This window comes from Lonchura striata, chromosome 4 (genome assembly GCF_050655825.1).
Source record: "Lonchura striata isolate lonStrDom1 chromosome 4, ASM5065582v1, whole genome shotgun sequence".
Taxonomy (NCBI): domain Eukaryota; kingdom Metazoa; phylum Chordata; class Aves; order Passeriformes; family Estrildidae; genus Lonchura; species Lonchura striata.
Genome location: NC_140706.1, coordinates 13181337 through 13198224, shown reverse-complemented (window position 1 = coordinate 13198224; position 16888 = coordinate 13181337). Strand labels below are relative to the sequence as shown.

The 16888-nt window shown below is 38.0% G+C and overlaps 1 protein-coding gene across 4 annotated transcripts in view; it reads right to left on the bottom strand.

The window, feature by feature from the left end:
- Nucleotides 1-16888, bottom strand: part of STX18 (syntaxin 18) — an 80838-nt gene that overhangs the window by 63648 nt on the left and 302 nt on the right. Inside the window, exon 1 of one of the 4 annotated variants that reach the window (XM_085577689.1) lies at nt 16467-16630. The exons of the other annotated variants lie outside the window; for them this stretch is intronic. The gene's annotated coding sequence lies outside the window, so the exon portion shown is untranslated. Of the gene's footprint in view, nt 1-16466; nt 16631-16888 lie in introns of those variants that run through there. 4 annotated transcript variants of the gene reach the window in all.

The window sequence follows — 16888 nt, the reverse complement described above, 5'->3', positions numbered from 1 at the left end:
GTGAATTTTATTTCTTATGGTCATAATGGTAAGGAGGAAGAAAAGAGAGTGGTAGGGGACTTACTGGAAGTAGATTATGGTCGTATCTTCTATGATAAATCTACTAATACAAATATGATTGTGGAACAGATGATGACATTTGCTATTAGCAACAAGGGAAAGGTCTTGGCTTCTGATGTGGAGTTAAGGCAGGGAGAAAGAAAGAACTTCCCAATGCTTTTGTAAATAGGATTTTGATGAAGGACTGAAATTTTAAATTGGATTTCCTGACTCGTGAGTGCATGACTTTTTGAGAGGAAAAAAACCAAAACAACAAACCAGACTGATGTTATATACTACTACATTTCCTGATAATATACTATTACAAATTTTCCTTTAAGATTATGATTATAATTTTATACATTTCCATATTATCTCTTCATAACAGTATCATTCATCCAGAAAACTACTATATAATAATAAAACAAACAAACCAAACACCTTCCACCTAAAAAAACCACGCCAAAACAGAATTATTAGAAAGCTTTTCCCATGCTTACAAAATATGGAGACAAAATACATTCCATGCAATCTCTTGGGCTTTATGGTCAGCGCAACATTCATTAGATCATTTTTTTCCTTGAGTGTTACAAGGAAAGCCAATTAAACATCAAAAGACTCTGGCTTGTCATGTCAAATTTACTACTTACTGGAACAGTGTGCCTTATTCATCAAATACGTGTTGACTTGGAAGTCACCATGAACCACATTCTTAACTAATTACAGCAACTGCTACAAATACTGATTATTATTAAGAATAAGTAAGTTAAACTAAATGCACTAATTATCATAGGCTTCACTTGCCAAGAAACGCCATTCTGTCAAAAGAACCCTGCACAATTAAAAGTTAAAAATAAAGCATTTATTCTGCCCTTAATCATTACTCCTCCACTGCTACCCAAGAGATAGGAAATGTTCTCCTGTAACAACCCCAGTCCTGTGCACTGCACTGGGCTCTGCAAACTACACAGTTTTGTTGTGAAGAACGCCTGCCAAGAGAAGGCTGCTGAGAGCTGCCCTGTAAGGAGTAACAACACCATGTTGGAAACATTATGTCAGACAGTGAATGCAGCATGAGATTCCTCTCATCAAGATGTATATTATATTATAGATTATGTGGTTTGTTCTGCTTGGGGGATAATATTAAAAGATGCCTGAGCTTCAACTTGGTGGTCAAAGTGATTAATTTACACTAACTCAGACTTGTAGCTGTGTATGTATTCTCTATCACTGACTGTGGCTGAACAGATAGTTTACTTGCTTTAACTGAAATAAATGAAAAAAATACTTGAAAATTTATTTTCAGCACAGCTCCTAATCTGTGCCAACTACTGGTAATATTGCAGTCAGATAGTCAGGGTCCATTTTTCTAAAAAAGCCAAAAACATCAAAGGCGGGTGTTTCAATCTGAATAGTAAATATATGGATATGAGTACAGACATTAAATTACATAATTTTGTTCAGATTCTTTCATAATTTGATTGTAGCAATATTAAAGACTCAAAAGAGCTGTATAATCCACTTTTTAAAAATTTTAAATTATTTATACAGTAAACTCTTCGGGCTTAAAGCCATTTCATTAACTTCACTGGAACAAAAAAATGTCGCCACAAACACTAAGTCAACAATAAAAACCTTCATGATCTAGCAACTAGGTAGCAAAATAAATCCTTTAAAAACTATCAAGCTACACTAAAAATAAAATTAGATATAAATTCAAGTTTTAGACTGTGGTCAATTGAGGTCTAGACAAAACCCTATGTTTGTTCACTGCCTAGTCTCCAGTCTGCTCCAAGTTTGAAAAGGTAATTGAACTCAGTCTATAATTACTGGATTAGATACAGATGGGCTCTGTACATTTCAGGGGAGGAAAGAACTGTTTTGATTCATTTTATGATTGCCTGTAAGGTCAGACTTTTCAAAATGTACTTTCATCTGTTAAATAGTTTCTCAAAGTCCCAGGGGGACATCTTCAATAACTGATGTTTTAAGCAATTTAAGTCTATCAGATCCAGTCTTTGAATGTAATATGCTGTCCATTTTCTAGAATTATAAATGTGCATGTAGGTTAATTGCTACAACTCAGAGAATTTCAAAACTACATTTTTCTTGAAAATTGCTAGTTTTACCTAACAACTGTTATGCATAAATATTTTCAGAATTATTTGTATTTCCAAAGATATGCTGTATCCTAAAGCAAAATAAGTGACACAAATTAGAAATGTCCTTATTTATAATGCCTTTCTATTTGGGGAATGTTCTCTTAGGACCCAAGTGAACAATATCTGAGTAGTCTCAACTAAATAAGTTCATTTCTTGCAGAAAAAAAAAAAAAATACGTCTTAATAAAAAATCCTTAAGAACACCTGAGAAGGCTTCTTTTTCCACAATCTGAGCCTTCATCCTCATTCTTAGTCAAGATAAAATGTGGAACAAACAACGAGCAAGCATTAAACTTTCACTCAGCTAAGAATTTTTTGCACAGTATTTTCTTCAATTAAATCAACCATAACTCTGCAGCCTGTTTCAGTACAACCAGGATTTCATCTTGCATCATTCAATGTCTTGCTTAGTTAGAAGTTCAAACGCTCTGCAAAGGGAATCTAGCTCTGCTCTGAGTTAGGGACTCTCAGAGCTACTGTAATAGCAATTTAAAGCAGAAAACACACCGTGCAATCAGAAGGCAATACAATAGTTCAGTTCATAGTCTTAAAAGAGGTAGGAAACTTAATTCCAAACAACTTATTATTCAAGAGTTTGTTTCTTTGTATTACAACAATCCTTTTCCTTATAAAATTCCAATAAGAAAATATTTTTTTGTTAAAACATACATTTGTGTTTAAAAGAACAGTATCTCAGTGACAACAGTCTCAGTCAAACAAGTTATCCTTGCAGGATTGATATCCAGACATACATCTATAGAGCTGTTCTGCCAGAGCCTTAGTATTCAAGCACTGGCAATAAGGATAATTGGAGCTATGTTAATATAATATCCTTTGTCTCCGAGTGGGCTAATGAAAAAGTATGTTATCTCATGAATCATTTCCATAATTCATAATTTATTTGTATTATTTCAAAGTCATCCACAAGAAAAACAAAACCTGAAGGCAGAACCAACCACCACAAAGCCCCAGAAGAAAGATACATTCTAATAATCAAATTATTTATGTGTCTGCCCAGACAGAAGATCCATCACCATCAGGCTGCACAGAATTCCCACCACAACTTATAAGTCTCACTGAAAAAAGAAACTTGTTCTGCTGCATTTTAAGAACTGATTGATACAAATCAGTTTGTTCAAAACTCTTCAATCATAAAATGCCTGCCAGCGGACTAAGGGTTTCTGCAATAACAGCTCTTTTTTTAAATGCAAGAGCATTAGTAGCAACTATGTAAAAGCAAATAGAAGTGGTCCTTGAAATGAGCATGCAATTTTACTCAAAAGGTAAAGTCCATAAATATTTGTATTATCTTCTTCCCCCACACCTCTAATGGATGCTTTTAATATATTTCTTTAAAATTGAAATAATACTCATATATAGAATTTGCATGAGGTGCATAGTTCAGTTAAGTCTCAATCTTTACTTAAGAGCTATATAGAAAAGGCTGCTTCTTCCTTGTAAGCAACAAAAAGTTTCCTTCAAAAAACACACATGCCTTACTTTCCCTAAAAAACAAAACTGGAAGTATTTCAAATGTATTGTGGAAATCTACATACTGTTCCTGAAACTACTGTAATTTTTTAGATGATAAATTGTGAGGAAATGGTCACGTAAGTGAAATAGCTAGGCCATAGCATCACACATTCTGTGTGCTGTCACACGGCAAAAAATAAATAGAATATAAGAAGTTACACCAGGTCACATTTTAGACCTACTAGTTACCTCTTTGATATTTTTTTCCTTTTTCTTCTTCTTCACATTTTCACTATCTGTACTAAGTATTTGCTGTACAGTCCTTTACATCATATTAAAACCTGCAAGAAACAGTATCTGAGCTCTCATAAGTATTTCCCATCTATACTCCAATGGATTCCACAATGAGCTACAAATTTTGGGGAATGAAAGCAATATCATCAAGAAAAAAAATGTATTCTTACAAGCTAGTCTCACATTATGTTGTAAAATTGTGTCTTTATACAATTTAAAAACATATATATCCTATTCATGTATATTAAACAGTCAGTATGCAGACTACAGCGATGTGGCACTATTTAATCAACAATCACCTCATACCGATTCCTTCAGTCCTAAAAAAAAATTTATATATATATATATATATAATTTAACCATCTTTGTACATCATTTATCCCCTGAAATCTGTGGAGAAGAAATCTGACAATTAAAAAACCCAGTCATTAAAAAGTGGTTGTTTATTCACAGCAACAAACTTCTGTGGTAGATTAAGCACCCTGTGAAGTAAAATAAAGCTATTTTATTTTAGAAATACTCTAGCATGATTTGTTTTCTGTAAGTTCATTTATTATTAAAAATGAAGAGAGCACATTCATACATTTGCACAGTCCAAGGTCAGACTGATCAGAGTCACAGGTCACTGGAGCAGTAGTCTGGGATCTGGAAAACCAGTATCCAATTCCTTGCTTTGGAATGAAGCAATGTCCCATACATAAAAAGGAATTCCAGAGCCATCTCTGTGCATAAACTGCTGCATTACTAGTTGAGTACCGTGTGTATTTTGAAATACATGCACTTGACTTAAGAGATTTCAAGTGATGCAGAATTTACCAAATCAAGGATCAGCTGAATTATACCTCAAATAATGCATCCTCCTTGCAGTACTGTATCTGATTTTGCTGTTAATAGGATCCATAAAAAATCAGATTTTTTTACTTGCGATCATGTGTCGTAACAAAATAAGGCTAAAGGATTTCTCACAAGGTAGGTTTTTCAGACTTTAGATCATTCTTGTGGCTCCTGTTAAAAGAAAACCCCAAAACCCAACACAGCAACATCCCACCACTATCACAGTTCTGAAAAAGGTTGACATAAGAACTGGACACAACATTTTGTAATTTTAATAGTGCTATACACTTTCCCTTCAAGTGATCATTCCCTCTGTGGTTCATTAAATTTACAAAAAACTTAAAAAAACTTGGGTTCCTTTATTTTGGTATTGGCTTCTATGTGCAATACTTACTAGGAGCCAAAAATGCTAAATTAGGCCCTATCACAGCTACAACCAGAACCAATAAATGCCACCCTTACACATGCATGCAACAGGTAATATCATGCAGGTAATATCATGCCCAAGAAATACCTACATGTATTTCATATATGTACACTTGCATATATATGTAATAATTTTTATCATTGAATGAGGAATGCCTCAACTTAAGCTTACACAAAGGAACACTTTTCCTCAAATATCGTGGCAGAAACTGCAGCTGGCATCACACTGTCCAGCTGAATAGACCCAAAGAAAATAACATATAACAAAGACAACTGAAGAAGGAAGAATTTTAAATTAATCAAAAATTTGTACCTGTCACTTGAAAACTAGTAAGCAACAAGGTTCTGAAAGAAGAATATCCTAAGAACACACACATCTGGTTAATATTACAAGTCAACTGTCAACAACCTAAGTGAAGTTTTAATTTAATATTTTTTCTTTCTTGATGTTTTACCTTTAGTCAATGCCTTCTGAGAGTATCAGGTTTCTACAAGAAACTGTTAAATATAAAGAAATGTTATTGTAGCATGTTTATAAAATCATAGTTTGAGAACTTCTTATTTTTGTAAGGCCTGACCACAACTTAATTATCTGCAGGACATTCCAAGCTCACTATTGCAAGCTCCGGTTCCCAAGCAATTTTAAACAATATCTACTGTACAGGACATACAGCACTGCAAATACCACAACGTGGTAGTGTTTCAAGAAGTCACCACTGCAGCCTTTAGACATGGTTTTTATTTTCAATAAATATGTTCCTCTACTAATCATTAAACAGTTTTCATCACCACTACATGTTTGTCTTTCACGCCTGCTTGGTATCAGTGTTTATTTTAATAGACGTTAACAAGTAATGAAAAAGGCATATACCATGTATAACATGTTGTATGTTACACACAAAGCATCCTAAGGGCAGTATGTTCTTCTATGGCTCACACAATGTTTTCCTTCTTTTCCAGGAAAGAACTAGAGCTAAAGCAGGAAACAAACTTGTTAAATTGGAGACAGGGGAAAAGTGAGACCACTAGCTCAGCCAAAAACTCTCAAAGGAAGGCTAGAAACTTTTAAGAGAAAGAAATCTCAGAAGTCCTGGGAATTCAAATTTGTTTTTCCAAACATCCAAATCAGCTGAAAATAGCCAAGAAAAAAATTCCATCATGCAATTACATCCAGATTTTACATGTCAGTCTGAAAACCAGCAGATGACACAAGACTTTCATAACTCAGAACTCCAAGAGTCTGTTTTCCTCCCCAAAACACCAAACACCCTGGTTTCAACGCATAACTGACAAACTCCTATTTTCCTACCTTTTTAATCAACTTTCTCCTTTTCTAGAGGCTGATGACTCTGGATATTCTGCACTCACAGGCACGCTGCTGCCAAAGAGGCAGTGAGGAGCCCCCAGTACTCATGGGGGGCTCCCTTCACACCTCCTCTTTTACCTGACACACCTCAGGTGTGTATTTTATTCCAGGAATCCCTACAAGTCCTGCAGCAAGATTATTTCCGGTCTTCTAAATACAGTGAGATTTTACTTTCACCTTGGCTGAATACTGGAGGCCTTAGGTTTTTTAGCACAAGAAAAATAAAACAATTTACAGAATGACCTTATTAAAATTATAGTTATTCTAGTCAGAATATTAGAATAACACTTTATATTAGAGGTTGAATAAATTTAGGAGTAAAACCAAGACTCCTTCTCTTATTTTCCACCATTAACCAACATAGCATTTGAGAGCTTATGGATATCCTCAAAGAACCTCCACCAACATTCACTTGAAACCCACTTCACTCTTCCTACACAGCTGAAAAATTGGAGAGATGGAAAACACCGGTCAGTTGCATCTACAGAAATTTCTATACAGAAATTTCTATATAGAAATGAAATATTCAATTTAGAACTGTGAGACTACCTCCACATTCAAAACTGTTTAAAAGTCCACAAAAAAAAAGTCCCGTGTGAAATGACAAGCAATCCATTAATAGTGGAAAATCAAAGAGTGAAAGAAAGTTGGATTACATTTAATTGCATTTGGTTTTTGTTTTCTTTGCTTTTCAAATGCTGGACAATACCTGCAGATATGGGATAGATGCAAATTTGTGTTGACGCAGCACATGCACTTTTCTACAGGTCTCACCAACCTCCATCAAAAGAGAAGGCAGAGTCAAAATGAAAGGGTAAAAAGGAACAACAAATACTTGATCGCTATAAAATGTAACTTTTTGCCAGACAGAAGGTTTTGACAAACCACCCTGAAGCCAGGAAACTTGCATTTTCCAAAAAAGTATCCATCATTTAACATTCTGTGCAATTATACCAGAGTGTAATATTTTTAACACTCTTGAACATTTTCCTCAAATTACTGGAAATTATTCATACTTCCAATTTTCACCCCTTAATTGCTCTCACTGCTGAAGCTATCATGCCAGGTTTTCATATCTGCCAGTCTGAAAAATATTTTCAAGTATAGGGGACTGAAGTTTCAAAGACAGAGCATATAATTACATAATCTTTCACTGAAAAATTGTATCCTTTTATCTATGGTGAAACACACAAAAATTTAATCGACTCATTACCAAAAAATCACAAGCTATCAGCTCAGCATTACAGCAATAACTAAACCTGATGACCAAAATGAGTCTCAATTAGCACAAACACAAGTGTGAGTACTACTCATTGAAAGCAATGATATGCAACCAATTTTTGTGAGTTTAAACACCCTTGTTTTGAAATAGCTCTTCTGAGATTAAACTTTTTTTTGTGAACCGTAATTTGCATCCTAAATGACAGTATCTTCTCATTTTATTAATATTTCAACACGCTTCAGAATTTAAACCCATTAACATATGTGATGACTCAGAAATTGTTTGACAATTGTCATAGAGGAGAAAATTCCTTAGCACAGACTCGATTTAGCAGAAGATAACAAAAGAAGTTACTTTTCAAGTGTCCAAGAACATCTCTACCTAAGTAAAGAAGCAGGATGCACCATACACACAGAAAGAACTGCAGGATGCTGGGAAGAGTCACAGCTAAGACCTTCTCTGGGCTGCTATCTACCAAGCTTGTTCTATTTTCAAAAAAGCAGAGAAGATGAATAATCAGTCACCTTAAAGTTACCAACTTCCATGGAAATTAGCTTTATTTTGGCCTCAGTATTAATAGCTGGAAAAATAAACCTCACAGTTGCATCACTTAACAAATCACACCGATATTCCTTTGTGTTTGCTCATTTTTATGTTCATTTCTGTCCCAAACAAGAGATTATATTTCAAAATATAAATATAGAGCCCAAAGCCTGTAGCAATGATAGTGCTTCAAAGTACTTAAAATAATGAGCTCTTCTTGCTCCAAAATCTTTGATAAAGAACTCAGTGAAACAGCAAGAAGTAGAAATGCATCAGTTAAATTCAATAACCTGAAAATATTAAGTTCCAGCTTTTTCCTCCCTTCTTCCACTTCCCTTCCTTCCTTCCCCATTTAGATGAATGATATCATAACCTCCTATCATTTCCTGATATTCATTCTTTTTCTTTCACTCATATTTCTACCTCTAATATTAGACTGTATCTTCGACAACCTCGATCATTCAATTTTCTTCCAGCTATGCCTGCACACTTCCTGTTGTCTGTCTTTCCCACTGTATCTCTCCAGCTTTTCAGACACCTCAAGGCCCACCACCTTGCCCCTAGCCCATCTTTCTCTTTCAGAGATTATGCTAAAGTAAATTATGTTTAAGAAAGGAAGGAAGCAATCTATGATAAACCTGAGTTTTCTTCCACTTCCATGTGCTCTACAAACTTCCACAAATGCTATCCTTATTTGTGGCAGGATGAAAAAGCAAGAACTTGCAAAAGGTGGCAGCTTAACTGAACACCACAGGCAGGAAAGAGTTCAGTTACCAGCTGCAGGATACAACAATTCCTCCAACTGCAAGCCAGGAAAGAACCTCCCACAACCAGCCTAGAAGGAGGTGAGGTGAGGACGAAGACAACATCCTCAAAATGGGAACTGCAGCGTTAGATACTTTTGGACTCCTCAGCACCACATGAGGTCCAGTTAGTCAAAACAAAATTAACAGGCCACTAAGGAAAGTTGTCTTCCAAGCCAACTTTCAATCCCGCTGTTCCTTTAAATTCAAAAAACAATTCCCATGGAGTTGAGAATGTACTTTAAAACAAACAAACAAAGCAGGGGGAAACAATGACAGACATTTGCACTGACATTTCCCAAAATGTAGCAGTTCATAACTTTTCCCCAAGGCCAGCCAATACCCTCCCCACTGTTTTTGAAGTAACTTTTGCTAAAACCAGAAACATCACATGGGGAACATTAGTGATTTGGCATTTAGTCCTAATGTACTGAACAAGGTCAGTATTTCATTCTTCTCCAAGTTTGTTTTTTTTTCCCAATCTTTATTTTGCTATTTCCTTAACCAGCTTTTTACATATTTCACATCTACTCATTAAAATTATCGTCTTTCCCTTCCATCTCTTAGACTAAACTTCTCTAACAACGAGGAAGGAAATGAGAAGCAAAACCAATAATGCTCATAATAAAAAAACTAACATTAACTGTAATTTGCACAGGGGAGGAGATAAATCCGAGATATTAGGCAGTAGTATGCTGTAACTCCCTATTTGAAAAAGTAAAATTTAAAATTATATTTTCTGCCTACAGCATGGGGGAGGGAAACCCATGTGCATGTAAATAAATACAAAATGCAACATCATTGGTGAACTTTGGAGGAAAGAGCAACTGTTCATTAACTGTTCATGAGAGGAGAAGGAATTCATCCCAATAACCTCAGCAATGTACCCAATTTAATAGAAATTAGCTCTCATTAAAAGTTAAGTGAACTGAAATATCACTCACTGTCCAAAATTTGGCACAGTCATTCATTTCTAATAAAGACTCTAATTTGGCTATACCACAAACAGTATATATTTCCCCTGCATTCAAATATTCTTTCATGGGAGTTATTCCTATGCAATCTGTAGAGTCAAAAAATCTTATTAAATAGCATTATTAAATCAGGTTATAATTTTTCAGTTGGAGTACAAACCCGAAATCATTAAAGCACACAACTTTAGCCATTTTTTGGCCATTTTCATCATAGCACTGGTAAGTATCAGGTATTCAATTATAACAGAAGCAGCTCACCACATGACCATGCAGTCTTTGGTGCTCAGCCTGTGTTAGCCCACAGTGCTACCCTACCGCTCTTGGATATGGACATTCTAAGGATTAAGTCCCTTTCAGTTCTGTTTTAGACCTGAGAATACATGTCCCATCCCATAAAAGTTAATACAGCAAACTGACTACTTCATTATTTTGGACATTTCCCAGTCTTTTGAAAAGCTCATATGTAACCTGACTCGTTCTGGAGTCACCAACCTGAACTTGACTCAGAAACAGCAACACAATAATTACAGATGTAGTTATGATCTATTTGAAACCAGTAGGCAGCAGAAAAGCCTGTGGACCTCCCAGTCTGAAAGTCAACTTTTTTCTTATCATATTAGAATTCTATTAAGCACAAGGAATCCTCTGAAATCTAGATCTCTAAATTTTATCTATTAATGCTTTTCAAACTTTCTATTTGTAAACACTAGAAATTTTCCAGTTACGGTCTTGCCTTTCTCTACTAGCACTGTGTACACTATGCTATTTCAGTGGCTCAATTTTATTCTTGGTAGCTCTTCAAACAATGCTGAATACTCTGAAAGGGATAGAAAGTATATATGTTTAAAAACACGCCCTTTTAGTTGTCCTGTGTCAGCAATGACATTCGTGCTATTCAAGGTGGTCCTCTATAGTCAGTTTAGGGGACCAGCTCCTGGTTTGGGCATTCCCCACACCTTTTTTAAGCTTTATTTAATGCAGCGACAGTAGCAATTAATAAACTGTAACCCCATATACAAACACTCCTACCCTTTTCTGTCCTATGGGAATGCTCTAAATACCAGTCTGCACAAAGATGTGCAGGAATATCTCAAATCTGGCACCAAGGACAAACAACTAGCTCTCCATCTCTTCTAATATTACTGCTATTGTAAATTATCCCATAAATTGCATTCCAAACAATGAAATAAGTTGGACTTTCACAAGTACATGTGAATAGCTGTTTTACATACAAAATTTAAAAAATAAAATAAAATTATAAAGTCACCACTGCCCTATGTGTAGCCTAAGCAATGTACTACAGAAGTCAAGTGGCCTTGTAATTAAAAGGTTTGCTTAAAATTTATATTCAGTGTCATTTGTTCTGGCTTTAACAAGAACTAGTTTTGGAGACAAGTTTTATGCGGGGATTTTTCCTCCTCATTACACATTTGTACAGAGCAGCTGAACATAATTTTCATGTGAGTATTGGCCTATTGTACCATTCTTTTTTTGAAGAATCAGTTAATCATCCTACAGAATCCATACACAGAACTTATATGAATAACAGATGTTGAAGCCTCATGAATCTGGGATCCTTATGTGTTCAACAGCTTCAAACATGGACATTTGATCATTCTGAAATTTTGCACTTAAAGATTTAGAAGCATTTAACCTTTCAAATTTTCCATTCTCAAGGATATTTCTTCAGATATGCCTCATATTGCTTTTGAATAATTTGTGTTCCAACTCTTCAGTTTTTAGCTTTTCACAAAACCTTAAAGATAATTTTCTAAAGCAAAACAGACTTTATTCAGGACTGCAATTAAAACCACCATGAAATCCTGCTTGATCATTAATTTATATTTATTTCTGTTTATAGGCTGTATCAGCCTTGATTCCATTTCTCCAACACAAATTTAACAGTCAGCAATCATATAGTTCTTGTTCCTTCTATATTTTCAAATATCTAAGAAGTATATTTGACAGATGATATTCCCAATTGCACATACTTGCCATAATAAAGTAAAAGGGAAGGCCTTTAGGAGTCACATTTCCTAATACTGTCCTAAAACAGCAGCTCAAATGTCAAATACTTTCCAAAACTGACAATCTTTTAAAACATCCAAAACAACAGATTTAAGGCATTGTAAAGGTGTGAACCAGAGTCACAAACTGGGGGTCTGAACTGCTTATGTTTGTCACTGAGCACTTACTGCAAGCCCATGCTTTTTACTTAAATACTTTTGCTCTAATCTTTAAAATTCTTCAATCATTTAGCTTAATCCCAAACCTGACACCATACCAAGGAACAAATGTATTGGGTTTGTGTGGCAAGGTTTTGGTAGCAGGGGGCTACAGGGGCTGTTTCTGTGAGAAGCTGCCAGAACAGAACCTTCCCCCATGTCCAGCAGAGGCAATGCCAGCTGGCTCCAGGACACACATGCCACTGGGCAAGGATGAGCCCAGCAGCAACAGCGGCTGTGCCTCTGGGATAGGTGAGTTAAGAAAGGGGTGAAAAGTGTTACTGCACAGCAGTAACTGCAGCAGGAGAGAGGAATGAGAACACGTGAAACGAACAGCCCGGCAGACACCAAGGTCAGTGCACAAGGAAGGGCAGGAGGTGCTTCAGGTGCTAGAGCAGAGCTTCCCCTGCAGCCCCTGGTGCAAACTACAGCAAGGCAGCTGTGCCCCTGCAGCCCATGGAGACTCCATGGTGGGGCAGGTGGATACCCACAGGCAGCTGTGCCCCATGGGAAGTTTGTACAGCCTCCTGGCAGGACCTGTGGAGAGAAAAGCCCACACTGGAGCAGTTAATGGAAGAATGTCTCCTGTGGAAGAGACACTCCTCTGGATCAGGGGAACAGTGTGAGCAGTCCTCCCTTGCAGAGGAAGGAGCAGCAGAGACAAGTGTGAGGAATTGACCTCAGCCTCCACTCCTTGTCCCCCTGTGCCACTTGTGGGAAGGAAATAGAGAACTGGGAGAAGCTCAGCCTGGGAAGATGGGAAGAGTGGGGGAAAAATGTTTTTAAGATTTTGGTTCATTTCTCATTAATATATATTAAACTCATTTTCCCCAACTCAAGTTGGTCTTGCCCATGACCCAATATCTGAGAGATGACTCCCTGTCCTAACCATGACCCATGAGCCTTTCCCTCTATTTCCTCTCTCCTGCCCAGATGAGGAGGGCAGTGATAGAGCAGCTTTGGCGGTACCTGGCATCCAGTCAGGATAAAACTGCTAAAACTACATAAGCCTATATAAAAGTATGAAGAAATGCAAACTTTAGGCACCCTGGATACTGCATTTTAAATAGCCATTTCACTATAAAGTCTAAGAGAGAGAAGATTATTTGTTTTCATTCACTAAAAAGCACTAACATACATATAACAAACTCTTAGTGTTCCATAAATTCCAAGTAATGGAAAGTCTGCCACTGTAACTGTAGCCTTCCTGTAGCTACAGAATTCTGTTGATTCTTAACAATAATTTCTTACCTGGTCCTAGTCAATATGTAGATGGTGAAGAGATTGAGAGGTGTCAAAAATATTCACCATAAAAAAGTATAAGTCACATTACGTATCAGATAGCCCAAACACTGTACAATGGCAGCTGAAAGACCAAGAAAACCCCAAACCAAATAAAAAGTGATAGGTCACTGTCAGGACAAAGAAAATCCTTTCAGCAGCTCGGAGCCATAACATTCATCTATGCTTTATATTAATGGAACAGTTTTATGAGAGTTTAATAATATCATCAACAACACCAATCTCTGCAACTAACATTACCATGGTTATGGATGAGCTCCTTGTGTTAAGAACTTAAGTCTCAAATACAAAAACCTCCATCAGCTCCTCAGGGACTGCAGCAATGCAGTATACCTGAGAATAAAATAGCCAGTTTCAAAAAAATACAAATTAATACAGAATGCTGAAGTATTTTCTTGTGATTAACAAAAAACATCAAGACCACACATCTCTAACCCAGCTTCCCCACACAATATCGATTCAAGTAAAAACTCTTATATTCTACATCCTCTGTGCATCCTTCAATCCACCTAAAAAAATCATGTTAAGTTTGAGAATGTAAAATAGGAAGTTTTAACTTTATCTCCCAGTTGCAATGATCCTTTACCATAAATACAGAAGCTGTGTAGGATTACTGGCTACAATCTTGTCAGCTTCTTCTCCAAACACTATGCACCCTCAATCTTCCCTCTTAAACATCACTTAAGAGACTGTATACAAAGAAGTCAAAACCCAAAGAAGCTTCCACAGTCCTCAGATCCTACAGCAAAAGTCCTTCAGGGGCAGAAAGGAGAAAGAGAACACTCAATGCATACATTGAGCGTTCTCTTTCTCCTTTCTGCCCCTGAAGGTACTTATATCGCTTAAAACAGTTCAGCAAAGTGCTCAAACACCTTAATTATGTGACACAAAACTTCTCTGCGATGGGCTAGAGAGATCTCTGATCCTACAGCTGAGTGCCTGCCCAGTCCCACACTCCAACTGTGTTGCAGCTGTGAACAGTTGGCTGCTACTCCTGGAGCTTGGAGCACAAGCAGCATCAGCACAGCTCTACCTGCAAGATGCTATGCAAAACCATGCAGAATATAATGTTGAAAGGAGTACTTCTTTCTAGAGTAGTGTAGACTCTATTATTTCACTACTTCCATATTTGCATGTCAGATGGAGAACTTGCACTAAGGACTTAGGGCTTCTCTAGTTTGGAGAAAAGTAGGCTGAAGAGCAATCGCATTGCTCTACATTTTCCTGAGGAGAAGACATGAAGAAGGAAGTGCCAATCTTTTCCCTCTGGTATCCACGGACAGGATGACTGAGAATGGTTCAAAGCTGTGCCAGGGGAGGCTTAGACTAGACATTAGGAAGCATTTTGTAATGAGCAGGTGGTTAAACACCAGAAGAGGCTTCCCAGAGAGGTGGCTGGTGCCCCAAGCCTGTCAGTGTTCAAAGGGCATTTGGACAATCCCCTTAATAACTTGTTTTACCTTTTGCTCAGCCCTGAAGGGGTCAGGTAGTTGGAGCAGATGATGGCTGTAGGTCCTTTCCAATTGAAATATTCTATTCTGCAACCAAGTAAGGCATAAAGAAAGTGGTGGCTAAATGTAGCTTATTCAGGGTCTTTACTATTAGAGGGTTTGACACATAAGATGATCAAACTGAACTGTATTTGGCTGAAACAAACAGGTAAAATCATCATTTATTTTACTATAAATCTTAATTCTTCTGGCTGCAGTTTCAGTGTTCTATTCACACATCAAAATGATGTTCTGTGGTCTGGTGGGCTGTTGGCTCACTGTCGCAGAGGAGTTACAGAGCAAGGCCAGTCCACCTTGCTCCTTCTCACTGACCAGCTGTCAACAGCCACGTGTTCACACAGCAACACATTGCAGCTTTGCTTCTCCTCCAAAGTCCTTGTTTATGTAAGTACCATTAATTAAAACCATTGTCCCCCTCAGACAGTTCAGCTCATCCCCCTTGGCACTAGCTGTTTACTTCACCTGATGCTCTTACAAATTAAACATGACATTTTTCTCCACGCCTTCATCCTTCCTTCTGTTGTCTGCACTAAGGAAACTCAGAAACGGTGAGGAGCTCAGAGAAAACACTGGGATCATCATGAAACAGCGGCTGTAAACAGTGGTAAGCCAAAGAACCAGGGCAGAAAAAAAAAGACAGCTATAGCATGCTATCACTGCACAGGAGCACAGCAGGGCAAGGAGAAAGACGGAGATGAGGGTAGGCTTGAGTATGAATAGAACTTTAAAAATCAAAACCAAACTTGGGAATAGGCAAAAGCAAAGAAGCCCTGGTAGCAGAAAGGTAATGGGGAGCAAAGACTAGAAGGAAGGAAGAAGTTGGCATGAACCTAGTCTGAGACTCTAAATAATTTGAAATACAGACACAGAAACTGAGAAGGAGGAATCAAAATGCAGACAGAGATAATACTAGAGGCAATGGGGCAAAAGGCTTGTTCAGAGGGAACAAATAAATCTGTGGCTATAAGAGTATCTATAATGGAACCGAAAAACCTCAGATTTCCTTGTGCTTCCTCTGCTGCTATAAACCACTTGTCCATTTCTCATTTAGTCCCAAACTTGCAAATCCAGTCTGTAAGTCTGTCTTCTCAGAGTTCCTTAGTTTTTCAAAATACAGTCCAGTGCTTTATCAAAGATATATTATTCAAACCCTGCCTTTGACTCAGAATGGAGAAACACAATATCCAACAAAATTGTTTTTACAGAACGACTATGGCCTGAGGAGCGCTGTTAATGCCCATCAGCTTTCACCTCTGAAATTCCTTAACTATTCAGTGCTTGTCTTTGCAAACCTTAAAACGTTCCGATGACCTTTGTACATGCAATGTGCCTAGGGCTGGCCCTTCGCTGCCACACCGTGTGACAGCGCAAACAACCGAGCCGAAGGCAGCGCGCAGGGAGCAGCGCGCAGGGAGCAGCGCCGGACGCGGCCGGACGCGTGTGCCATGGCAGCGCTGTGTTACGTGGCGGCGGCGGCAGGAAACAGCCGTGCGCACGCAGGCACGGCCGGAGGGCGGCGGATCCGCACGGACGCGGCCGCAGCCCCGGCAGGAGGGCCCCGGGAGAAGCCGCGCCGCGGGGAACGCGGGCGACAGGCGGGCTCGGAGCCGGCCCCGGCCGCCCCGGCTCTCCCAGGCCACAGCCGCGTGGGAAAGCGCTGCCCCGCGGCTCTCTGCGGCCGGCTCCGGGGCCCGCCCGCTCTCCCCGGGGAGCG